This window comes from Etheostoma cragini, chromosome 5, assembly GCF_013103735.1.
Source record: "Etheostoma cragini isolate CJK2018 chromosome 5, CSU_Ecrag_1.0, whole genome shotgun sequence".
NCBI lineage: Eukaryota > Metazoa > Chordata > Actinopteri > Perciformes > Percidae > Etheostoma > Etheostoma cragini.
Window position 1 is genome coordinate 201,674 of NC_048411.1, and position 26,470 is coordinate 228,143.

Here is a 26,470-nt window from a genome sequence, read left to right on the forward strand (position 1 = left end):
CAGTGAGTGTCTTAAGTCCCTGGGGTCCTTGAAGGGGGTTCCAGGGGGTCCCCAGCAAAAAGTTACACATCCAAAAGTAACCCTGTAATGCCTCTATACAGTTTATGCATTTTCTGATCTGCCGTCTTTATGACGTGACTTTTTAAATTCAAACAAATGCCCAATGTGGTTTCTGGGATGAGGGCCACGATGGGTTAATCATAACAACATCTTTTACTGTGCACAGTGTGACGACTCCTGCTGCGTTCCTGTGATTCACCTGTTTCTCTGCTGGCTCTGCAGGTGCTCGTTGATTTAAAAAAGTATATTTTTGTTCATCTTTATCATAAAAATGGGAAGAAACAAACCCACCAAGATACAGGTAAAACGGACGCTACATAATGCAAAATACCAGCTGTTCCTTTGTGTGTGTGTGTGTGTGTGTGTTATGAGTTAGTGTACAAACAGTCATGCAGTGCATGCATACTGTTTTTGTTTGTGTCAACAAGTATAGTATATCAGCCTACTTTCATATATTATGCATGTGTGTGTATATGGAAACATGTTTGGTAGTGTGTGTGTGTGTGTGCCACTGCTCACTGATGTGGCAGCCTGCTGTGTGCACTCATTTATGTGTAATGAATGCTTATGAGGGTAAACAGATGGTGTGTTAACATGGTAAAATATGATCTGCTGCCAGACAATATGGTGGCACACCGGTGTTTACAACACACGCATTACATCCTGGGACAGCAGAGCAGCTTTAGAGCAGCCTGTCTTCTCATAAGAGATCACAGTGGAATGGAAAGACCTATCACGTACTTTCATCCAAGTTGTTACTTTTCTGTTCCAGGCACTGTCGTGACAATCTATTCATCTGAAATTATGAATTACAGAGAAGTTCCTTCTGGGATTTATTCCAGACAGAGACAAAGTCCAGGAGGAACAAGTCATTAGTTTAATTTTAAAGGTATATTTTTTAGAAAGGAAACTTCTGCTATATGTTTATGGTTATTTTATTTGGATGACACCTGCAAAAATTGCTTTGGACTCAATATAATAGCTCTTAAGATAAGAACTCAACATACGCTTGGTGTAGACTGCAGCTTCTCAGTTGTTGTACTTGAGTTGCAGCATCAGTAAATGTACAGTGCATCACGTACAGCAGGAAATTAGTCAGGAAGTGGCTGTAGATAGAGAAGTAGAAAACAGACAGTTCCTTTATTTCAAAAGTTAAACCTGCAATAATTGATATTTGTGGCCACTTGGGGGCAGCGCAACAACACCAACATGAGTGCATCGCTTCTTAAAAATGATGTGAAAAATCGGTTGGCACTACCTTGCTTATTTACCCATCCAGCTGATACAGAGCCACATTAGCATTGATTTAGAATTGTGTTGTTGGGGTCTTTGCCTAATGTAAGACATTTACTATCCTTTTAACTCTGTTTTGGTCTCCACCAACTCTTGAGAAAAATGTCTCTTATTGCCAAAAGCTCCACAGTGTTCACCAGCTAGCTGCTAAGTTTGTTGTCTGCTGTATGTTGCTGTGTAGGTAGCATGTTGTTGGTTTATCAGAGCTTTTTCTGCTTGCTGCATCTGGAAAGAACACGAATGAAGTTTTTTACAGTAGTCACAGCCGAGCTGGCGTGCAAATGTGAAATCATGAGAGCGCCGTAACTGTTTCTTGCTAGCTGCAGTCTCCTCCTGAACAGAGGTGGCGCTAATGAGCAAAGGCTACCGGCTTTGCTATTTCTACGGACTAGAAGAAGAAAAAGGTAAATAAATCTAAATTTTTACCCTTAAAAAAGTGCTGCAGTTTCCACATGCTTTGGCCCTCTGGGATGACCCTGAGTTCATTGGGAAGTTAACACTCCCAACTTGTTGTTTCTAGTGGCAGTGTGACACTAGGCCTTACTGACACAGAGCTACAGAGGTTAGAACACAGAATTTCTATTTCCGTCCAAGTAAATCATCTGAAAAATTAATAAAAAGCACTACTGTAAGCATATTACATGGGCTACATACTAAAACCGTACTCTAGCCACATGTCTCAACTTAGAACAGAAAAAATCCAGAAAAAAATGACTTATAAAATTGATTTTATATAAATGTATTTCTACAGATATGTCTGTGCGTTTGTCTTATTTCTTATTTCTAAAAAAGCCAAAAAAGTGCTAAATACAAAACTTCTGAAATACAAAAACACATCCACATCACTCACAGATATGTCTGAAAGAAGTACGTACATAGATTTATAGAAATAAGTAATCATAATTTTATGAAATGTTGAACTGCCATAAGAAGGCCTTATTTTTGCTTTGAGACAGCTAGAGGCATCACAGGGTAAGGTTTTTCTGGCCATGTCTGGTACCATTCAACTCGTCTTCTTATTGGCTACACAGGGATGCCAGTTTTATGACCTTTTTATAAGTGGTCGGATCTACTGTCAATCTTTCCCACGTGGGCCCAATAGGGACTGTGCGATATCATTGGCTTAGCTTGAGGGTATCTCTTGATAGGCTGATGCTATTTGCTGGGAACAAGGTTCATTGCTGATGAACTGATTATTGATTTCTAGCCCGCACAGGGAAAAAGCTACAAACAATAATAATTCCTTCAGTTCCAATAGGGCCTTCGCCGCCTGTCGGCGCTCGGGCCCTAAAAACCGAGAAATGATGCATCTAGATTTCTGAACGTTGAAACTTGGCCAGAAACTACAAGATTGTGAGTGGACCAGCTAATTATGGATTACAAGGCTTGGATATTCTAATTCCTTGGAGTGTTTGCGATTTAGGAAATAAACGTTTATGATTATCTTTCACCGCTGTGGATAAAGACACGAGGACAAAGGTAGGGATGCACGCTCGATTTAGACAGAAACGGTGCAGTGTTTCTTAACTTCATAACGTGATTATAACCGCTGTAAGTAACCTTATGCTTTGTGCGGGGCTTGATGGAATCACAAGACTTTAAGCTTTCTAATGATGTGCTGCATGACCATGTTGGTGACGATTTAATGCTTGCAATTCATGAATGAACACACGAAAAACAGGTACCGGTTGAGGAACCGTGCTGTCGGAGAGGTCAGTAAGTTTCCTAGAGAGACCTGCAGTCACTCTGAGAGTCCTGGCATCCCCATTACCCATGAGCTCCTTCAGGCTTCTTGTTTCCGCTTTGTCACTCGCCGCTGAAAACAAATAGAGTGGTGCGCGCCCTCTGGACGCACACCCAAAATCCTGGGGCACCAGCGAGAGCTACGTCCTTTTGACGTCACATCGGCGTGCGCGCGCTTGGCTGCGTCGGCTGTAAAACGGCTGTAAAACTGAGATTTTCGCAAAGCTAGGGTTGCCATCTAGACACAGTCCCTTAACACAACCTTTCAAGTACGCATTCTTCTGGTTTGGAGTATGTTGGTGCTGTTTTCGTGCACATCTAATCTCACCTTAACTTGGTTTACCCACGTGTTCACACTCACATAAGTCATGTAACAATGCCTGCTGTACGTTTGTGAGTATATTTCTTAAATTTTCATTGACTAAAGCTTGCAGTGTCCCAATGAATTACCAACTCTCACCTTGTGAGAACATTAACCCACAGCTCTACCACCTAAGCTACACAAACTCACACAGACACACACCACACTCACACTCACACACACTCCTTTGTGTGACCCCTGTGGCCCAGCTGTCCGTGACGATTGATGACAAAGGTGTGACAGAAGTAGCCAGGCCAAAGAGTGATGAACAAGCCGCAGGAGGAGACATATCTATCTGTCACTCACACACACACACACACACACACACACACACACACACACACACACACGGACACACAGAGGTAATGACAGATGGTTCTACCCACTCCTTTGCCTATCCTGTGCTCTGCTAGCCTAATAATAACCCCAGCATTGCTCTTCTCTACGTGCAGTTTGCATTCAGTCTGATGTATCACTTGTGCTGTTGCTAAACATTAACAGAGCTCAGTAAATGGTCAGGGGCAGAAAAGAGAGTAGTTTGTAACTCCCCATGCTGACTAAAAGGCAAAGAAAAGCAGTGAGTAGAGATTTATTTCAATTGTATACGTCTGTCAGCTATTTTTTTGCATACACGAGGCCTTGCAGCAGTCCAGGCAGGATGACATATTCCATACATACTTAAATCATAATCAACACCTAATTTTTTTAAAGATTACTTTTTGGGCTTTTCCACCTTTATTTGATAGGACAGCTGGATGAGAAAGGGGAAAGAGAAGGGAAGACATGCAGGAAATCGTCACAGGTCAGATGACAATCCTGAACCTCTGCATCTAGGCATAAAGCTCTCAGTAAATGTGCGCCTGCTCTACCATTGAACCAACCTGGCCACATCACAACCTAATTCTAATGGGAAATATAAACATAGCCGTTTTTTTGAAGGCAAGGATTGCCCCACTTTCCAGCAGTGGACACTGCAGCCATCAGATGTCATCTGATGGCTGCAGCTCATTGGGCGAAAGCTTCACTCATGGGCTGTCTCCTCCTGGATTTCATAACAGACCGACATGGCCACTCAACTGGAAACTTTCTCCAATTTTATGAAAAGAGTTCACCGAAATGCATTCCTGAAAGCCTTTTATGCGAGAAATAAGCTATGCAGTTTCTGAATCATTCTTCATTTTAGATGGACAATGATGCCTTCTTAGAGGCGGCAGGTTGAGCTGGACACCCCTGACCTGCCTTAAGTAACCTAGAACCGAACTTTATGCAAATGAGGAGCAGGCAACTCAATTCCCCCGCTTCTCAAAAATCGAACGCAACACTGTCCGAATGCATTGCCCGGCTGCTTACATAGACAATGAATGGGAAGCTTGCCAGTGCACACGTACCATGTGTGATCTAAAGAGATATAGTGCAGGTTTGTACTGATGTACACCATTGCTCAGCCCTCACCTGCCTACAGTCATCCTATGTTGGTACTTAGCATGTAGAATGTGAATGTAGCATATACGTTCCTTCAGTGTGAGTTTGTGTTCATTTAATTCAGAAATGTCATGGTTCAGACTGTGCTTAAGCCCCCCATATTATTCTCATTTTCCTGTTCATAGTTTGTACCAGAACATGCTCAGTAGCTCGGTAAGATCCCATCAGTTAGATAACTTTCTCTAGCTTTGGTCAGTCCGAGGCAGGATTAGCTGAGAGACTTCTTCTAGACCAGGGCCACTTGTGGAAGCCCTGTAGAACATGGATAGGAAGTAGAACAGGGACAGGAAGTAGTTCTTTTGGAGATTCTTCCATGAAACTTGAGCAGTCAGATGAGGCATCAGTTTAGTCAGACTCACTCATCAACTCGGAGGTAAAACCAAAAATGAGCACACCTTAGACGTCAGTAATAATCCCACCGTACACACAGTATATGTATGAAAACTGGGCAACTACAGCAAGCACAGTAGGTCAAAGGTTAAGCAGTAAGTTGTTCTGTATACTATGATGGATGCGTACAACAGTTTGTGTAATCATTTAAATCAAGGCTTTCATTTTTTCCCTTTCAGATAAACTGAGTTAAACTGAGATAGTCTCTCCATATAAACATGAACTCAACACAACAAAGCCTCTATAACCAATACGCTGTCTGGATATCATTAATGACTGCTCTAATTTCTGTTTACTCCAAAACTCAAACTGCAAAAAGCCCCACCCACACAATGTGATTGGCTGGAGAAAGTAATGTGCCCTCACCTTGTGTAACCCCGGTTTAGCAACATACAACTCATGAGAGGCAAGTGGGGCCAAAGACAAGTCTGTCAAGTCTCTGATTGGATATAAAACTGTTTGTCTTTGAGAGTACTTTGGTGCCAGAGAGGCAACAGGGGATGGCTGGTTACAGTGACTTAAAACAGAGAAACAGCACGGCTACACAGGCTTGGCTGGCCTGAACAGGCTTCTATTGACGGATGCCGACCAAAAACTAGCAAGGCCTGGATCCTGTTGGCAAACACACCGACAGTGAGAGCTGACAGATAGACACACACACACACACACACACACACACACACAAACACACACACACACGCCAAAACATAATCTAAACCAATCTCACCCCATGTAGCATTTTACTGTGCAATCATCAAAGCACCATTAAATCAGAAGTGACTGCCAATAAAGGGAGGAAATAGCGGCCAGGGATTATGATGTTTGCATGATAAGGGGTGTATGTGTGTGTGTTGGGGGGGTGTCACAAGATTAATGTAGCATTTACTGCGGAGCAAGTTGTAAAGTGTAATTACAGAATGGGGGGGGGGGGGAGCACGCAGAGCCACAGCCCAGCAGGCAGACTGGCAGGAAGGCCAGGAGACAAGTGATCAAGGCCTATTCATCCGCACAGTCCCTCCGTTTGTCCCTTCTTCTTTCTCTCATTATCTGTCTGTCTCTCAGCAGCTTCAGGCTCATAAATCAGCTGACACAAGTCCAAGCTGCTGTCATAAGAGCGGAGGGCTTCGTGGGAGCAATACAGCGTAGGCGGTGACTGGCCGCCGGACATCGCCACAAAACAGAACAGAAAACAGAAAGAAACGGCCCAGCAACAGAAGATACGCTCAACCTTGTGAATTCCCCACATGTTTCCTACTGTCTGTTGGTTTATTTGTTCAAATGCACTGCTTGTGAATCATTCTGTAACTTTTTCCTTTGCTACACACTGCACTTGTTTATGCCTCACCCTTCCCTATAGGGCCACCTGTGTTCCTCACTTTGCTTTTGTAAAAAAAGATCTATATTAGATAGATCTATATAGGTATCAATATTCCTCAAAGTGCCTATATTATGACATCACAGCTTTTGTCCAGAGCCAAGGAGAACAGCTCTGAATTGTCTGCTTTGCTTTGCAGCTGAATCTCCAGGTTTCCCACAATCTTTTTTCTTTGAGCATATTAGCGCAGCAGAGTCCACCAAACACTCTTTCATAAACTCGCCTTCAGAAAATGGCTTCCTGTTCATGTCTTGACTGCTGCCTCCCTGGATGGTAAAAAAGCCTTGTTGCTTTGGCAGTTTAACTAGCAGAGCTTCAGATCTCCGTTCCCGCTCTGCATTATATTTGTGTCACATATTTGACTTTATATGCATTCTAAAATATGAGCTCTAGAATTTGTGTTGCATTCATTGTGGACACCTTTAAATTGTACTTATGGATTTTTCATTTCTCAATGAAACCAAAAGACAGTTTTACATTTACACCTTAATAATCGGAGTTGTAATAACCTGGTTAACAGAGGTAGAGAACTGCTTCAGTAACCTTGCATGTATACACCGTAACCGGGCTATGATCGGTTTAAGTGTCTGCGCATGCTTCATCTGCCCTCCCAACTAGAGGGAGTTGATTTTGAACTGGACATACTCCGTCAGCGCACTGTGAGACGTAGTTGTTGCTATGACCCCACACAACAAAACAGTGACGGGCAGCAAAGGGTTTTACTCCCTGCTGAGGCAGCAGCGGACATCTGGAGACGCTGTGTCTCTAACAACGTTAGCTTGCTAACAGGTTACAGAAATAGTTATAACGAGCCAAACACGTGGTCAGTCACCTGGCGGGAACATTGTGCTGTCCTACGCTGAAATAATAATGTGTAAATTAAAAATGTTGTTCAATTTTCCTTATTGTTTGCACTTGTCTGTATTTTTGTTTTAGTAGTCTACATTTTTCTAGCCTATGCTGTACAAGTGTTTTTGTCTTCATTCATACCTGGGTTCTATGTTCTGTTTTATGCAGAAGAGGAACCTGCTGGAAACCAGTTTTAAACTGAGTACATATGATAAATGAACACATGATAAATTAAATGAATAATTAAGTGATCGGTCCGTGTTATGTTGACATATGTCAACCAAAAGAAAAAGCATTGTGCGTTGGCAGAGCACCACCTACTGTCCCGGAGGCAGAGTTTCTCCCGCCATTCTTTCCATTTTTCCCCGCTCATCTTTAGGGGAAGAACTGGCATACCTCGGATATTAACTCAACCGGGGAAAGATAACCCGATTGCTGCTGTGCATGTAAACGCACTGACTGCCACCTTTGCTATCTGAAGAATAAGAAACTATGAGAGAGGGAGATGTGGGGCACGTTCAGTCTCGAAGCGGTGTGCACCGTTTGGCGACGGGTTCCTCGTTGGACGACACGGTTTCCTCAAAGCCGTGTGCAGCGTCTTTGAGATATGTTTTCTCTTGTTTATTGGCTGGGTCCCAGGCGATACCCAATCAGCAGAGACGTGTATGTAAACTCATTGTAATAAAAAGGCAGAGGGCACACAACAGGGTGTTCAATGCACCCCGGGTCTCACTTTAAATGTGTTGCAGGACAAGGAGGACCCAGTGATCAGGCCATTTTAGGAACATTAAAGGAAGCTCCTCACTACAGTGACCAATGACTACTAAAGAAAAGTCATTAAACATCGTTTCGTTTCGTTTCGTTTCGTTTTTATTTCACACGTAATCACTGTACATTCAATCACAATTCCATGAGGCACAACAATCATATACAGGACGCATGAAATGGGAACCCCAAATAAGCTACTAAAAGCTTTTCAGAGGGGGCCCGAAAACAAACACACCACAACCAACACACCTCCAAAACTCAATTACCATGGACAAACAAAACAAACAAAACCCAAACAACAAATAGACAAACAATCCCAGCACAAATTGTAACATTTACAAATGTATCAACAATATGAAGAAAGCAATTTTTCCTTGACACGTTTCTTAAAGATGGAGACAGAATGCAACAATTTTAAGTTTTCCTCAAGCTCGTTCCAAATCTGCGGTTCCCTACAAACTATACTCAGGCTCGTACATTTTAACCGACGTTTTTTACCAGTAATTCGGTATTTTCCCCTTGTATCATAAGTATACAGGGGACGACTGATTGGGACAAGCTCACATAACCAGCCGTTTAACCTGTGAACAACCTGGAACATCATACAGGCATTTTGACATACGTTATGTTCAGTGAGCCTCAGTAATCCAAGACGATGAAATAGAGGACAAGTAGTGGTGTTAAGCTCAGACCACATTAATGCCCGTATAACTTTTTTCTGTAAACTCTGTAGTTTTCCCAAATGGCTAGGAAAAGTGTTACACCATATAATATTACAGTAATTTAAATGCGGTTCAAACAAAGTTTTATATAAGGTGAGCAGTGTAGGGTGTGGAAGTAAATGTCTTAGTTTAAAAAAGAGTCCAACATATTTAGATAATCTTTTGATTAGGTGATCAATATGGCATTTGAAATTTAAATATTCATCAATATAAACTCCAAGGAATTTAGTGGCATTTACTCTTTCAATTATTCAAAGTCATTCACATATAACAAAAACAGAAGAGGACCCAAAATGGATCCCTGAGGACATGTCGGAGAGGTGATACATGGCTTTGTGTACAAGACATGTTGTGTTGATTCTCAGAGGAATGAGGGAGGAAAGACCGGATCAGAGAAGGCTAAAGTAAGACAGCCGCAATTTGCAATCAGGGAAATCCCTTGAGATTTATTTCAATGTTTATCAATCCTCCTCCAGCCCCCGCTCAAAGGAGCAGCACTTGGACAATAAATCCCCCCTTATAAATAGATGGGACGGTCAGAACCATTTCAACTGGGCCTAATTTGCCTAGTAGCTTTCAAAGGACCGCCCCCCCCCCCCCCCCCCCCCCCCCCCCCCCCTCTGAGTTATGTCAGGGCCCTCGCTGATGGAAAAGCACCCACCAGATGGTGAAGAGGTTGAAGGTGTCTGTCTGTCATTTTCTCTCTTCTCTCTCTCTCTCTCTCTCTCTCTCTCTCTCTCTCTCTCTCTCTCTCTCGTGTAAAAGAAAAATCCAAGTTTTGTAGGCGGGTGCTGAATTGTCAGTGGTAGAAGAAGTATTTCTATCATTTACTTAAGTAAAAGTACTAATAGCACACTGTAAAAACAGTTCCACTGTCAATCGCCTGTCACTAGATCAGCAATCAAGTGTTTAACGCTCCGGTCGTTTCAGCTGCCCTCGCAGGCCGTTCTATCGCTGGGTACTTTCATTTGTAATGAAAATTGCATTTTATAAATAAGGCTTAGCTTTAGTTCCTGCAGGACATGGAAGTCATACACCATTATTATTAATAAAATAATAATATTATACATTATTGAATTGTCATTCCTATCAGACAGTTGACCAGCTGATGCCCTGATGCAGATCAGCTGATGCCCTGATACAGATCAGGTGATATCCTGATACAGATCAGCTGATGCGACCATGTTCACATCGACATTGATGGCCAACAGTGGGGACCCCGAACCTCCCTCTCCCGACCCCCATTGACCGGCTCTGACTGGGGGATCCCAGGCCACGTTGGAGATATGTCATCAGGACATCTCAAAGTAAAATGTAAAAGTCTAGTTTTTGCAGTTTACTTTGCACGTTTTTGTGTCAATTTCCTATTTCCTATTGAAATGTATTTAATGATTATTACCCTTAGAACAGTGTTGCTCATGTATCTTTAGTATGCTTATGATGAGTACACTGAAAATTGTTTGATTTGATTAGATTTGTTTCAATTTTTATTTTTTGTCAATAATTGTGAACAAACTATTAAAATTAAAATAATGGAAAGTGTAATATTTACTTAAAATGCTGTCACGCTGCAACATTGTGTTTTAATAGTTCATGTAGACAAACTAACTAACTCTCATATAGATTCTTTAGGTTTTTGTTTAACTGCCGAGGTAGGGAGCTGGGGTCAGAGGGAGATCAGACGGGCTATCCTAGGGTCAGCTTCAGTTCAAGGAGCTGTTCCTCTTCCTCTTCCTCCTCCTCCTCCTCCTCCTCCTCCTCTTCCTCCTCCTCCTGCCTAACACATGAATCATTTCCCTCCTCCCCCTGTCCTCTTTACCCAGGCCATCCCAGGCTGCACATGCTGTTTTTCTCTGTTTGCTGTCATCACGCACACACATACACATACACATACACACACACACAGTGAAGGACTGCCCCTGCTGTTCAGTAATGTCACAACTGTCTGGGAGCTCTAAGAGGGAGAGAGAGCTTTCAACCCATAAACATACAGGTAGTGAGAGAGACAGAGTTAACCTGCTGTTTGTCTTGTCATTAGTCTACTGGGTGGCAGCTCAGGACCGACTCAACACACACACGCATGCACACGCACGCACGCACGCACACACACACTTAGAGCGAGCTGGCATTTAGACAAAACAGCAATCTCTTATTCTGTAGAAGGCCAAAGCTCTCTCCAAACATAGCACTCATCTGCTGTCATCACCCCTATTCTCACACCTCCGCTCGCTCAACACACACACACAAACACGCACACACAAATATAAGTCTCCCAATAACAACAGGCTTGACGAAGCAGCCATATTTGGGCTAAAGAGCTCCAATGAGCTGCTCCTTGTGTACTGTGAATGCATCATGGAGTCAAACACTGAAATTAATTTACAACACAATGCAATCTATACTTTAAATAAGCAGGGGTGAGAAAGCATGCACTTAGAAAAGAAAGTTAGTGGTTTATAAAAGAGTTTAAATGTGCAATAACAGATTTTTGGGGCCGTTTTCAAGCAGTTTCAGACAACACTGACTTTTTTTATGGCAAATAGTTTCTTATTTCCAAATCCAGCAGTTAGAGAGCACATTAGTATTTATTTGAAGTTTTTTTTTTTTCACCTGATGAATATTAGGCAAATATTCACTCTCTCTTTTAGCTGTTAGCTGGTTGCTAACTGGGTCTTACTGCCAAATTACTTTATCAGAGCGTTCCCTTGAAAACAACTAAATGAAGCCTGACTAATGTTGTGATTAAATACCCTTTGTGTCAAAGAAGTCTTTAAGTTGTTGAGTCACTTTTCAAAGAATTTAGCTAAAACACACAATTTAGAAATTAGCTAGTAGTTATTAACAACTAAGGGATCCCGACTTTCAAGCAAAGGGAGAAAATCGACAGATTTGCATATGTTAGGCTTCTCATTGTTGGAAGGGGTACGATTAAAATTAAAAGTCAGAGGTTCAGCTATGAACTTTACAGCAAACTTATGACCGTGATTATAAAGGTTGTCAGGACCTGCGGATTTGGCAGCTTCCAGTGAATGCATGGACACTGAGGAAAAGTGTGTTGTAAAGGTAGTTTCACTATCCATTTTTCACTGGACTCACCTGGGCATCGGCTGTAGCTGTTCATACTACTGAATGTGAGCTGACACTTAAGCAACCTGTCAACAAGTTCAATCAGTCTCTACAAGTTGGGATCATCATGTTATGACGTTGGGTTTCCTGGTTTGGCGGTGCAGACGTGTTGACTCCAGCTTTGTTCCAGATTCCCCAACTGGCAACACAAAGAAGAGTCAGATATCTGCTTTCACCGCAACAAGCTCCTTTGTACTGAGTGCAGTAATGCTTACGTTTTATTTCCCACTAATGCCCAAAATGTGTTAGCTTCTAAATCACGGACTCATTTGTCATAATCCAGAGATCATTTTCAAACACACAGACCTGATCCCAGTTCAGTTGAAGGATTCTCTTTCTTGTTACACTGGCTCCAGACTACCAGTAAGGTGACACCCAGTGATGAGACAATAAATGTAACAAATATTCTCGTGCTTCTATGTTGTTTCTGTTTAATAGAGACGTTCTAGTTTTACTGCCTGACTGGTTCTGGTTGACTGTCAGCGAAGGTATTCTGTGTCTGAGAGCACTGCCAGGAGACGAGGCAACGACACGAACATGATGAATCCCACACTCGTTTAATTGCTGTTTTACAGTTCAGTGACAGTCATCAGCTAAATAAGCTGTCAACCGCTCAACATAATGACTGACTCGCAATTATTTTACCGACAAAAAAAAAACAACGTTGCTTTTTTACATTCCACAATGTTTTGTGATATTTTATGAATTATTTTAATAAGTAAAGCTACGTCAATGCACCTGCAGCCATAAGGAGAGATCATTGTACAGCTACATGTGCTGTCTGTGTGCCACAATGCGCTTTGGCAACCTAATTGTTTGTTGCACAACACCTTATTTTAGGCAATGTTATTTGAAGACTTTGATTGGCTTGAAAGTGATGTAGCAAGTGTTAGGTTCTGTGTTTGGCTGACCCATCAATCCACCCCAACCTCTCTGCAGACTTTGACCAGGGCTAGGAGACCTTTGAGGAAATCTTTGTTGTGGTCATGTGATTTGAAGGGTCCAGCAGGGTTAACCTAACCCTAACTCGGCCTTTACCATAACCCAGCAGGGTAAATAATAACTTAACAACTTGGGCCCAAACATCCCTTCCAAAGTCTCGTGACCAAAATACAGTGTAAACCCCTTTGCATTGACAGTATTTTATTTGAACAGAACCTGATTCAAGTTGCAGATCATTAGATACTACACAAAGAATGCGTTTTTTTTCAGGTATTCATGCCAGACCGTCAGGTAATTTGCAAAGTTACTTTTTTATCCCAAATTCCCTTTCCTGTTTCCATTGACACGTATATGTTCTGGATTTTGTTTCCATTTTTTTTGCAGTATAGTCGCCTTGCAAAGGTATTCACAGCCATTATAGAGAAGAGAAATGACTGAAATCAGTGATCAGCATACATATGACATGTTAAAATTGTGTTAGGATAGACTAAGTCTACGTATATCCACAACCTTCCACTTCTGGGATTGCTCTGTTGCTGCTGGGAAATTACGCTGTAAGTCCTTTTATTTGTGCAGATGCCCGTTTTCGTCCTCTTTCTTTGTGTTGGTGTTCTAACCTCTACCTCGCTCCTCATGGTGTTTAAGACGAGGAAATAAGAGGAGGAGGAGAAAGAGGAGGGGTTTGTCATAGGAGTCATCAGTAACTGTTGTCATTGTGCTGCAGCCTTAATTAACTAGCTTGCTCGTTAACATTGCTGTCCCCCTTTTTTCTCTCCCTCCCTCTCTAGCTTGCTGCTCTAGGAGCGCCTGATTATTCTGCGTTCCAGCCAATTACAGCCTCCAAATGGAACAAAATTAATCAAATCTTTATTATGGTGGCAAACTCCGAGGTATCAGATTGCACAGGGACGCAAAACTTATATGTCACTGTCACCAGTAGTTGCACAAGCAGTTAGCAGCTAGCATTAAGGAGACGGGTGAGAGGGGCTATTACCTGGGCGTAATATGGGGCCTGATCTGGAAATCATTAGCATGACATGGCAGCAGAAACGCAGCCTGTCGTCACCACATACTCATTTTAATGCCCCCCCCCCCCCCAAACACACACACACACACACACACACTTTCCTCTCTCCACCCTCTTCCTCTGTTCATTCTCCTCAGCAGTCAGACAAGTGAGGAGGACACTAGGATAAATTGGAGGGTGCAAACTGAATGAATAGAGAGAAGGAGACGTGTAGGGATTGATGAGAGGGGAATAGTAGGAAATGGAAGGAACAACTAAGGGGGACGCTGAGTGCCTTTCTCCATCTTTGGATAGAAAAAGGAAGATAAAGAAAGAGATGAGACATTTTCTGCCAACATGGCTGACGTGAGTCTTGCTGGACGAGAACACCCAGAACTAAACGTTGCCATTCAGACGTAGCCCGCCCCCCCAGAGAGTGGCAATGGATCTGGAGCAGGAGCAAGACCCACATGCACAGGACCATGACCCAGCAAACTCTGTTTTGCCACCTAACTGGATTCCCAGGGTTTGGCCTGAACCATCATGCCACAGTCGGAGCCAGCCAGAGGACACTGCTGCATAATGGCCTCATTAGGACAAATGATTAAAGCCCAACTGAAATGTGCTAAATGCCTGTGTCACTGAAGTGGCCTTTAAACAGGCATAAATAAACAAGAGTAATGCTGAAGGTTTGGGTGTGCACCATGGCAGCATTATAAATTAAAGTGTAATGATATTAAAAGCACAGAGTCGTTAAGATGCCAAGCGGAGACGCCATAAATCCAGGCGCAGGCTCCCACTGGCTGTCCCCATGCCGAGTAATTAAAGCAGATTTATGAGGCACATTACATCAGTGCTAGATAGTTCATATATCGGCCTCCCGTACTGGACAGCCTGACAGGCGCCAAAAAATATTGCTGCAAGTTCCCCGGACCCTCGCAGCCGAGTGGCCTCTCCCAGCACTTCATCTTTTGTTGTGTCAGTCTTGCCTGGTCGTGATGGATGGAGCGGTCCACTCCCCTGTCACTCCCCTCACTTGTTCAACTCCCCCCCATTCTTCTGCAATGGGAGACTTGTGACAGTGTCATGTAACTCAATCTTCCCACGGCAGGTCTTTTACACCCTCCTTCCTTTGCTCCTTCTCGCCAGCAGAAAACTAAGAGCACAGACAGTAGGAGTGCCTTAGTCTCTCTTTGCCAGACCTTCCTTCACAGCGCTGCGGAGGAGTGTGCAGAATCATGGTCTCGGCGAGGGAATTGGTTTTGGTGGACGCCACATAAAATAGTAAATGAAGATAAATGTTCACAGAATACAGTTACGTGAGCTATTTAAATTAGCTGGATACACGGTTACACATAATTTGCTCATGCACCAGTGTATCTGCGTGTGTACTTCGCCCACATCAATCCCACTTACCAGTCCCAAACGTTTGAGGAACTGCTGTAAACGATATACTCATTGTAACCTTTACAATCATTCCTCAAAAGAACCAAGCAGGTCTTTTCTTAAAAACTTGCCATTTTTAGCGTGTAGCTTGCTAGTTTGTGTGTTTGTTGTTTGAGAACATTAACACACACGAAGCAGACGTCTAGGTCCCTGGTAAGGGGGGGTGCTGTTGGCAAAGTACAAACATGTTAACACAAAATTCAAAGAAATCCTCCTATATTCTGTAATGGTACCTATTTGTACCAATGTACATTACACTCAGTTTCTGTCCTTCCAGCTGTATACCTATCCTCATAAAAAAATAGACCCATACATATACATTTACATAGCTGTATGTGCCGTAATGTTTCTGTGGTTATGATCTTCTGTATATTTCAATAAAATCACTGTGCTCTTTAAACTGCTGATGAACCCTAAATGCCCCCACAGGAAACACACTCCAAAAGTCAGACAACTAAATTGGTTTGGCTGCATGTAATTTTAATAGCTCCTGTAATTAGGTTGCTTATTATGAATATTCTAGTCATAAATCATGTGAAACAGAGTTACATATGCATTTTCTGTCATAAAAAAATGTTGTTCCAGTGTTTATCATGTGCTGCTAGAAGTCCAATGCAGGCAACCGCAGCGTTGTGTTGGTCTGGAAAGGAAAGGCAGAAACAAGCTGCTGATTTACTGATCTGCAACACTTTTATTATCATTATTAATTAGTGTTTTTAAAGCAACAGATTTAAATTAATATGAAGGAGTGAAACAAATTTCAGCGGCCATTCGGATCAATCTGGGGGGAGTTTTAGATTTACATTAACGTCAGTAAATCCAACCCGTTGCCATGGACCCGACAGGCTGCAAAGATGTGATGTGATTTCTAATTACGAGGACGTGAACCGACGAGTCATTACTCTTCCCTTATCTGCAGTCCGAGGGTATTTGCATTTCATGAATGTTTTCCTCTTTTTACGTTGTACACACATTAGACATGCTTCACACCCACAGTGCACAAGTACAAAAATGACTGTTACAATACCCCAAAACATAGGTTAAACACGCGACAGTTAAGCATGGACAATCGTACAATACACACACGTGGAGATACCTACACACTGCGGCTGTGTGTGCCCTTTTCTCCACAAGTGTCCACCCCGTCGCCCGACAACGACCGGAGCCAGTTTGGAAGCTCGGTGCAACTCTCATATCTATCTCCCTAAATTAACTGCTGTGACAACTGTTCCACTCCGCACTCCATAGGAGTAGAAACTAAGGCTAGGAGTGAGTGAGCGTGAGCGTGTGTATGTGTGTGTGTGTGTGTGTGTGTGTGTGTGTGTGCATGTGTGTGTGTGTGTGTGTGTGCGTGTGTGTGTGTGTGCGCGTGTGCGCATGGCTTTGTGCATTGGCATTGAGTGCTGGCACCGGACATTGACCAGGTGTTGCAGATTCATCCATTATGAATCATAGGACAACCAAAGGATAGTAGGATGCCTGATACCTAAACCACCTGAACTGGCTTCTTCCAACGCAAACTACAAGCATTTTTTCCCTCAGCTATAAACCTTGTATCCACCTTGCATTGTTTTCAACCATATCATAACTTTTTCTTCCTTTTGGCATTAGCTTACTTACCCTCAGTTACAATGAAGTGGACCATTGCTATGAAGTATTAAGTATGTGTGTGTAACATATGGCAGTGAGCAGTAAAATTATTTTTTTTCAAAGCATGTGTGAATGTTGAGTGCGTGATGGGGCTTGAGGACTGATCTGCCTGCCCTAGAAGTGTCAAGTAATGCTACTGTATGTGTACCTGTATGTAAATATATTGTACAGTTGTGTTTCTCTTACCGTCCACACAGAGCCTTATTTTGCTAACTGTGTAGGTTTTTTGTGTTGACTGAGGGGTGCGGTACAGCTTCTATGTGAGAGCGGGACGCTGCAGAGGAGTCTTTGAGAAGCACAGTGTCTCAGTCTGTGTCTCCACACAGGCAGAGAATGAGAATGAGAGCAGTGTGGGATGCACAGCCACTCTATCACTGTGATAGGCCTTGTCATCTGTCTCTCGCTCTCTCGCTCTCTCGCTCTATCTCCATCTCCTGCTCCCACTGTCTCCCTCTCTTCCACTCCCAGTTGTAAGGGCGGGGTGTAAAGTTCACTCCTGCCTAATTTATCAATCCCCCCCTCCCTCTACAGCCCTGTACAGTCATTAGTGACACTGACATAGCACCCCGGACCACACCCTACCCTCATTTATTGTCTTTTTTACAGCAAGGAAGCAGGATCAATTAATTGAGGGCTAAATTGCCCTATGTCACCAGGATATGTCAAGGGGCAAGGGTGGTTTAGGTGGGGGTGGGTAGATATGGGTGGGGTTAGTGCGGGTGCTAGAAGGAATTGCATGATTGTGTTGCAAGTTTAGACACTTCACATTAACATTAGTCCTTTCTCACCAGCCTTCTTTTTTGCGGGGGTCTGCCTCAATTAAAACAAATTGCTGATTGTTAGTGTATTGTGATGGATAACATTTTTGTTAAATTATTTTTGTTGTTGGATTTTCCAGTTTACTATAAAGGTGGTCATATTAAGATTTTTGAAGAGAGGGCAGTTTTTAATTTTATTGTACCTGGACCCTATTTTCCTATGTTTTGTGCAAGTGACTGATAGGAATAACAATCTTTGATATTGGTCCAGTATTAAGCATTGCCGGCAGCCACAAATCAAGCGGCAATGCAACCCTTTAGGGCAAATGTGCATCGTCAATTTCATCCACTACAAGTGTGATTTTGCCACTGACAGCCTCAGATTATTCAAATCTGAAGCTGTCAGCGGCAAAATCACAGTGTCAGTGGTTAAAACAAGCACTTTCGTGAACATAAATAGAAGGTACACAATTGCCCAATAAAGTACATTGCAGCTTGTTTTGATGCCAGCCGACAGCAGCGATCTCGCCTAATACTGGACCAATATTAAAGGAGCCCTGCCACAAATATCTCATGACTTTGTGGTAATATCTGAAGTTGTACCATGGACTCTGTAAATTGGTTACCATGGTTACCTTGTTTCAAGCCATTCTAGCGTGGCACAGAAAGCCTGCAGGAAGAATCAGCTGCATTTGGGCCAGTCCTGATTAATATGATACGAGCTTAGCTGTTTGTGAAACATTTATTCAGCTTTTCTCCTCCACACCCGCTCTCTCTGGGCTCTCAGTCACTTAGGCTTGTAGATTATTTCAACTGTAAAATTACAAATGTCGTTGATGCCATTGCTCCCCCTAAGGTCAAAGTTGTCTCTGGTAAGAAAAGATCACCGTGGAGAAATGTCCTATTGGTGAGAACAAAAAAAAGAGTGTGTCAAAAAGCATGAACGAATGGTGGCAAAAAACAAATCTCCTGGTCCATTATGACACCTATAAAGAGAGACTTTGCATTTATAATTTGGAACTAAGAAAAGCAAAGGACGTCCTTCTTCTCTGACATTATCAATAGAAATTATATTAATCCACATGCTTTTTTTGCTACTGTCGATAGCTTAACTAACCCTCCAGTACCAGTAGCATCTGAACTTTTATCTACCTTCTTCAAAGACAAAATTCAGAAGATTAGACAAACAGTCAGTGCCTCCATATCAAGTTCAGGATGTCACAGAGTTCAAACAAAACTAGTTCCAATATGACAGAATTTCATTTTATTGTCCATAAAAACCTGGAGGACATTATACAACATCTGAAAACCTCCTCCTGTTGCCTTGATATTCTACCAACAGTGTTTTCAAATTTTTTTCCAATTGTTTGGCATCTGATCTTCTACAGATTGTGAACACCTCTCTTCTCTCAGGAATCTTTCCACAGGCCCTTGATCTCAGTGCTGCATTTGACACGGTCGACCACGACATATTACTAGATCGATTGGAAAACTGGTTTGGCCTTATTGGCTCAGTACTAAACTGTTTTGAAACCTACTTAAAGAATAGGGATTACTTTGTGTCAATAGGTAATTATACATCTGAGCATACAAATATGACGTGCGGAGTCCCCCAAGGCTCCATTCTGGGGCCTCTTCTGTTTAACATCTACATGCTTCCACTGGCTCAGATTTTGGAAAACAAAACAAAAAAAGTTACCATAGAAATGCAGACACCCCAAACAAACAACAGACAAAGCCAGAAATCTTGGTGTAGGCATGGACTCAAACTTTAGTTTTTACAGCCACATTAAGACAATTACAAAGTCAGCCTATTATCACTTTAAGAATATATCAAGGGTTAAAGGACATTTGTGTCAAAAGGATTTGGAAAAACTTGTCCATGCTTTCATCTTCAGTAGACTTGACTGTAATGGGGTCTTTACAGGTCTCCCTAAAAAATCAGAATGCACTGCTCGGGTCCTCACCAAGACCAAGAGACTGGATCACATAATTCCAGTCCTCACTGAGACCAAGGGATTGGATCACATCAATCCAGTCCTCACTAAGACCAAGAGACTTGATCACATCACTCCAGTCCTCACTGAGACCAAGAGACTGGATCACATCCCTCCAGTTCTGAAGTCTTTACACTGGCTTCCTGTACCTCAAAGAATTGATTTCAAAGTTTATCAAAGGATTGATTTCAAAGTTTATAAATCACTAAGGGGTTTAGGGCCAAAATACATTTCTGATCTGCTACCCCACTATGACCCCCCCCCCCCCCCCCCCCCCCCCCCCCCCCCCCCCCCCCCCCCCCCCCCCCCCCCCCCCCCCCCCCCCCCCCCCCCCCCCCCCCCCGACCTCTCAGGTCATCTGGGGCCGGTCTGCTTTCTGTACCCAGAGTCTGAACTAAAGGGGGGAAGCAGCGTTCAGCTTTTTTGCTCCATGTATCTCCAGAAAACTGCCAGTCTGCTGCTACTCTCAGTTAAATCAAGGCTGAAGACCTTTTTTTTATGATGCCTTTCTTTAAATTGTTTTTAATTTCTTCAATGTTTAATTTCTTGTACTGCACTGTAACTTTTGTTCTTGTGTTTTATCTGTTTTAAGTTTTTAAATGTTTGGGGTAAAGCACTTTGAATTGCCCTGTTGCTGAAATGTGCTCTACAAATAGAGCTGCCTTGCCTTGCCTTACCTAGGTACTGTCAGGGCCCTCAAACTCTGCAACTGACAAGCTAGCAGTACTTACTGGGCATGTGCAACTTCCAACAAAGATGTAACGAGATGAAGTGAGATCTGTAGCTCTGTAGCTAAAACTGAGAGCTTAACACACAGGGTGAAAAGAGGAGCTGCAATAATGTGCAGTACCACAAAAATTTGGTGTTTTTTCGAAAATTAAACCATGTAACCGCAACCGGTTGTCAGACACCGCCTACCAAGAGCCTGGGTCTGACCGAGGTTTCTGCCTAAAAGGAAGTTTTTCCTCGCCACTGTCGCACTGTTGCTTGCTCTGGAGGAGACTACTAGAACTGTTGGGTCCTTGTAAATTCTGGAGTGTGGTCTATCTGTATAGTGTCTTGAGATAACTCTTGTTATGAATTGATACTATAAATAAAATTGAATTGAATTGAATTGAATTGAATTGAATTGAATTGAATTGAATTGAATTGAATTCTGGTACAACCTCTAAATACAATTATGAACCTAAAAAATAAGAATAATATGAGCGCTTTAAGAATCTGAAAATCTTGATGTTGCTGACCTCCAGTGGTGTAACTAATCTTGCTGCAGAGCTCTAGAAGTATACTCTAGGGTGTGTCATGTTGCAAGTTGTATGTTTTGTATGTTGGAAAATTTCAAAAAAAAACATCACAAAAGAATATATACATGTCAAAAAAAGCAGAGAACAACAAAAAGAGAACAGAAGAAATGCAAAAACAGCCAGACTGCTTTTGACCCAAATATAGACTAACTAGTTCTGGGTTTATTTGGTGTGATACCATAGCAGGCCCGGTGACCTACACACTCTCAGTGTGTCCTAACAGGTGCTTCAAGCTCAGTGCCCTTGTAAGGGCACACCCTGCAGTACACCGCTCAGCTGTTTACTCTCTCAGTCGTTTATAATACTCTCATAAGTACGCTACAGATGGATGTGAGTCCCCTCGCTGCCGCTCCCTTGCTTATGATTAATGAGCAGCACTTGGAGCCGCATGTGTTGCTGCCTCACAGCTCCGACATGTCTTTCCGGACCTGACATTTTGTATTCTCAGTAATAAATGAGCTTCTTGCTGTCGTTCATTATACTGTTCCACTGCCAGAACTCTCCCATGCATATTCCTGCACACTAAGCCTCCTGCCATGCTTGTACTGCACGTGGGTGTCTGTGTCACTTTGCATCTAATTCACTTATCGAGACAGCTATCCAGTGAAATGCATGCCGAAGGGAATGACTTGACTGTAATTTGGGACCGTTTTCAAAGGGAGACATTCAAATGGAGGAAGACCTGACAACCAAAGAAGGAAGCGTCTCAGCGCTGTCGTAGAGAACAAGCTGCATAATCTTTGGAAGGTAGCCACTTTTCAGCAGGAAAGTAGACACTTTTCTGCTGTGCAGGGACACTGATTTGCTGATTTGCACACTCGCAAAGATGCACCGCGATCCACACAAATGCACAACAACATTACACACTGTCGCACACAGAGATACACACTCCCTGCTACTCAGAACACTCTCAAGGGCACATTCTAATAAAGCCGCATTGTAAAACAGCCATCTGATAGATTGGACCTGGAGACCGCAGCACAGGCGAATCCCCTAATGTGGCATAAATAAGGCTGCCGCGCGCCGATCGCTCTCTACAGACAATGTAAATTATATTGTCAGACGCAGTCACTTCTCGCTCGCTCTGCAGCTAACAAGAGTCACCTGCTATGGCTTGACAAGGAAAGGAGGAGGGACTGGTGGGAAGGGATAGGAGAATTAATTTAAGTGGCAACACACAAGCAGATGCATGCATGCACACATATAAACAGATGCATTCACACATACAGGTAGTGTAAATGTAGTGTTTGATTTATTTCCCTTGCTCCTGTGCGCTCCCCTTCCTCTCCTGTGGCTCCCAGTGAAGGTCGATGCAACAGCTCTGCCAAGGAACGGAGGCAATGCAGCTCAGCCATTTTGGAGCTCAGTTGCCATCATGTCTGCCTGAGGCCTGCAGATTCTCAGGGGGCTGGCACACTCAACGCAGAGCTCTGTGTATAAAGTCAAGTGTGATACATTGACTTCCAGTGGTAGAAGTATCCAGATCCTTTACTTCAGTCAAAGAACTAATACCACACTGGAACCATACTCTGTTACAAGTAAAAGTCCTGCATTGAATGTTACTTAAGTAATGTACTTAAAGTAGTAGAAGCAAAAGTACTCAATGCAGAATAACCTTCATTTTAGAAACTGGAAACAATCAAAACACTCGGCTAATCTTTTCAGCAGCTGTAGGTCTAATTTTGTTGGGTACTGTAGTTTACTTTGTAACAAAACATATTGTATAAAGTACATGTATTTTGTATAGAGAAAGCTTACTTTGCAAAATAACTTGTAACTAAAGCTGTCAGATGAATGTAGTGGAGTAACTAAAGTAACTAGTAGTAGTAGTGGAGAAAAAAGTACAATATTTACCTTTGAACTGTAGTGTAGTTGAAGTAGAAAGTGGCATGAAAAGAAAAGACATAAGTGCAGTACTTGAGTAAATGTATATAGTTCCATTCCAAAAGTGTTAACTTCCATCAATTCTGAACTTCCCACAGCTGCCTTGGACTGATTCAAAGCTAAGGTTGAGAGATTTAGTGTCAGTATTAGCCTACATTTGCTGTTCTTTGTCTTCCTCTTCTCCTTGCACAGTCTTTTACCAAAATTGTCCTTCCTGTCTCACGGCTTTCCATGCAGCTGTTTTTTATCAGGTTCGTTGCAAGACTTTGTCGGACCACAGCTGTTTCATCCTTGCCAAGCTTGTGTCCTTACAACAAGGCTTTGTTCCCATGGAAGAAATCAATAAGATCTGTCAAATAATTCTGCTCGGGTATTCCTCTACTCCTTGTCAAATGTAGGGACTCCTTTTTAAAGTTGTAGTGAAGATGAAGCGATATGCTGATGAAAAGCCACCGTAGCTTACTAGAAATAGCATGTCATTGATGCCAGAGCAATGAACAGACTTTCCAGGCTTCATTGACAAACTGTTGCACCGAGCATGTAGCACATAAATGTTTCTCAATAGCTGTGAGCCTAAACCTACATTAGACTGTACAATGTGGACACAGTCATAGGATGAGAAACACTTAAAACAAACAGCATCTTTCACACACCTGTATTCCTACGAACACGGGAGCCCACAAGAGCTCCTTCCTTGCAAGCTACCATGCATAGAAACACCTTTGCCCTCTCTCTGTCAAGCATTCCTCCCATAGCCAGCTAAAAAAGTGTTTCCCAACGCTGACAGGGAGAATGGATGGCCTCCATTACGCCTGGCTACAAACACATTCCGCCAGGATGAAGGGGTCGTAAATTATCCAGCGAGCGAGCAGCCCAGGCCACAGACGAGCCAACAAACCCCCCCCCCCTCGCTTCTAATGGGGTCAGCCCATCCACAGCCTGCACCGCACTGAATCACACACCCCGCACCTAAACATACACTGTCACCGGTGTGAATATACAGTTTGTGTGTATGTCATTGAACTGGAGGAAGGGGGCTTTTTTGAATCAAACACCTGGGAATAAGTCCTTGAATCATCTGACTAAGTGAGATTTAACAAAGACATGGACGGTAATAAATAGCATGGCTATTCTCTTTATTTCTCGTGACTGGGCACAAAGACCTATGTTACATTACAGTACAATAACTGTGTAACAAGCAGCAGCAGGTCTAGAGGGGGGGCGGGGGGCTCCCTAAAATATGATTGGCCCACATGGTACGTTTTTGCCCTTGCTGCTAATCGCTGCCTTTCCATTCGGTAAATGGATATGTACTTTCAACACACATTGTTTGGCAACTGTTTACTATGTTGAAATTGCTACGTGTGAAACTAAAGTTGAACCCAAGTGCAGACAACAACGCAGAGCCCAATAACAGTTTAACAGCTTCTTTCCAAATGTCAAAATTCGGGAATGCAACAGGAAAAAATCGAAGTCCAAATCCAATGGATTTCCAGGGCACAGAGTGGGAGTGGTAGAGTGTTTCCAAGGGTCAGTGTCCAATAGTCCGGAGATCTACTGTAGAGAGCAGGAATGGTGGAAGGCAGAAGTGAAGTGGCAGCAGAAGTCAGTTTTACAGAACTGTGGCAGAAAGAGAACAAGTGTAAGTTAAATACAACGGATAGAGTTGGCAGAGACCCCGACGCTGTCGTCTTCACTAAATGCAACGGGTAAAGTCGGCAGAGAGACCAACGAGACCCTAACCCTAACGTGGTTGTCTTGACTAAATACAAAGGGTAGAGTCGGCAGAGAGACCCTAACCCTAACCCTAACCCTAACCCTAACGTGGTCGTCTTGACTATGATCTGACGGAGAGTGGTAGGTTGACTGGGTATTTGAAGCAGAGGTGATTAGTTTAGATGAGCTCCAGCTGGAACCCTGACTCCCGCACACCAGGCTTCACTCCTGCAATTAAGGACAGACAGAAGGGGGGTGGAGCAGAGACAGAGAGCTGCCAGCAGCAGCCACAGCAGCAGCAGGCCTAACAGAAATCTTTGAGGACAGTTTAGAAGTAGAAATATTTTGAAGTCACTTTACAGCACTTGTTGCTCAAAGAAATAAATTGTGTATTGCACTTTCAGTCTGTTCTGATTCCCATTAGAGGAAACTGTGTACGGCAGGTTTTCTTTGTTGAAGTTTATTGTAAGTGTATAGCACTTTATTTGTATACTGTTCTGTAAATAGAAATCTTCCCAGCCCTTGTCACATGACTAATTCATGTTTCCATTCTTTCACACTTTTGCCTTAAGAGCCCATAGAAATGTCTATATTTGGATACACAATTAGTTGAAAATAGCAACGTTTGTGTTCTATTCTATCCAATATTTCCGATATTCCTATTCAGATTTTCAATGCTATATTTTAATAAAAATTGGACCCCTCCTTACTGATAGTTAGTCCCCCTTGTGCAACCCCACTTAGAAAAAAATCCTGGAATCGCCCCTGGCAACGGGTCGCACACTGACAGGTCTTATGCTGTGAAGCTGCTGGGCGTAACCGTAGAAACATCAGCAGTATGTCGGGTCAAATTCAGTTCACATGACACAAGTAGTGTCGGCAGCTGGGAAGCCATCAAATAGGCCGAGATATTGCCCCGTGGCTCGGTTAAATGCTAAGTGTGGGTGCGTAAATCATTACAGGCAAATAGTAAAATGTCAGGCAACAATGTGTTTCCAGTAAGTAAAGCTTGTTCGCCTCATGTGACACTACCCTCCCAGTCTCAGCCCGCAGCACTGATAGGAATCTAAGTCCTCCCTTTTTGCCAGTTGACAATAAAACCCCGCCAAAGGAGGAATCTACACACTGTAACCTCTCTTTCTTCTTTGTCATGACATCTCTTCCACATTTCCACGTTTCTTTTCACACTGCTCGGACCTATTGCTACAGATATGGGTACGCAAGGATGGGACATTTTTGGGACATAAATCAGTCAGCTGCAGTGTCCCGCCTGAGGTGGAGTGGACCCTGGTGACAGGTTGCATTATACCTGGGTTCTGACGGGGGGAGTGGGGTCAGCCATGCTGTCACAGCGGAGAAGGAACAGAGGAGTTAACAGGAGTGGGGGGGGAGGAGTGCTGCTTTCATCGGGTCCTTTCTTGAGTGACAGGTGGCACAGCTGTGACACTGATGGTGCGTTCATGGGCTTGAGTCTTCACAGACGGGTGGAAAGAGTACCCCAGGAATGTGAGGGTGAGCGGACTAATGGCGGTTTTCCACTGCGTGGTATCTACTCGACTCGCCTCGGGTCTACTCGCTTTTTTTGGTTTTCCATTACA

General features: G+C 43.0%; 1 long non-coding RNA gene across 1 annotated transcript; it reads left to right on the forward strand.

Annotated features, from left to right (window-relative positions):
* The first annotated feature begins 1,630 nt into the window (after positions 1-1,630).
* Positions 1,631-18,442, forward strand: LOC117944928. The gene is made up of 3 exons (XR_004656698.1): positions 1,631-1,757; positions 8,383-8,386; positions 18,432-18,442. It is a non-coding gene; the product is annotated as an uncharacterized LOC117944928 (long non-coding RNA).
* Positions 18,443-26,470: the final 8,028 nt, after the last annotated feature.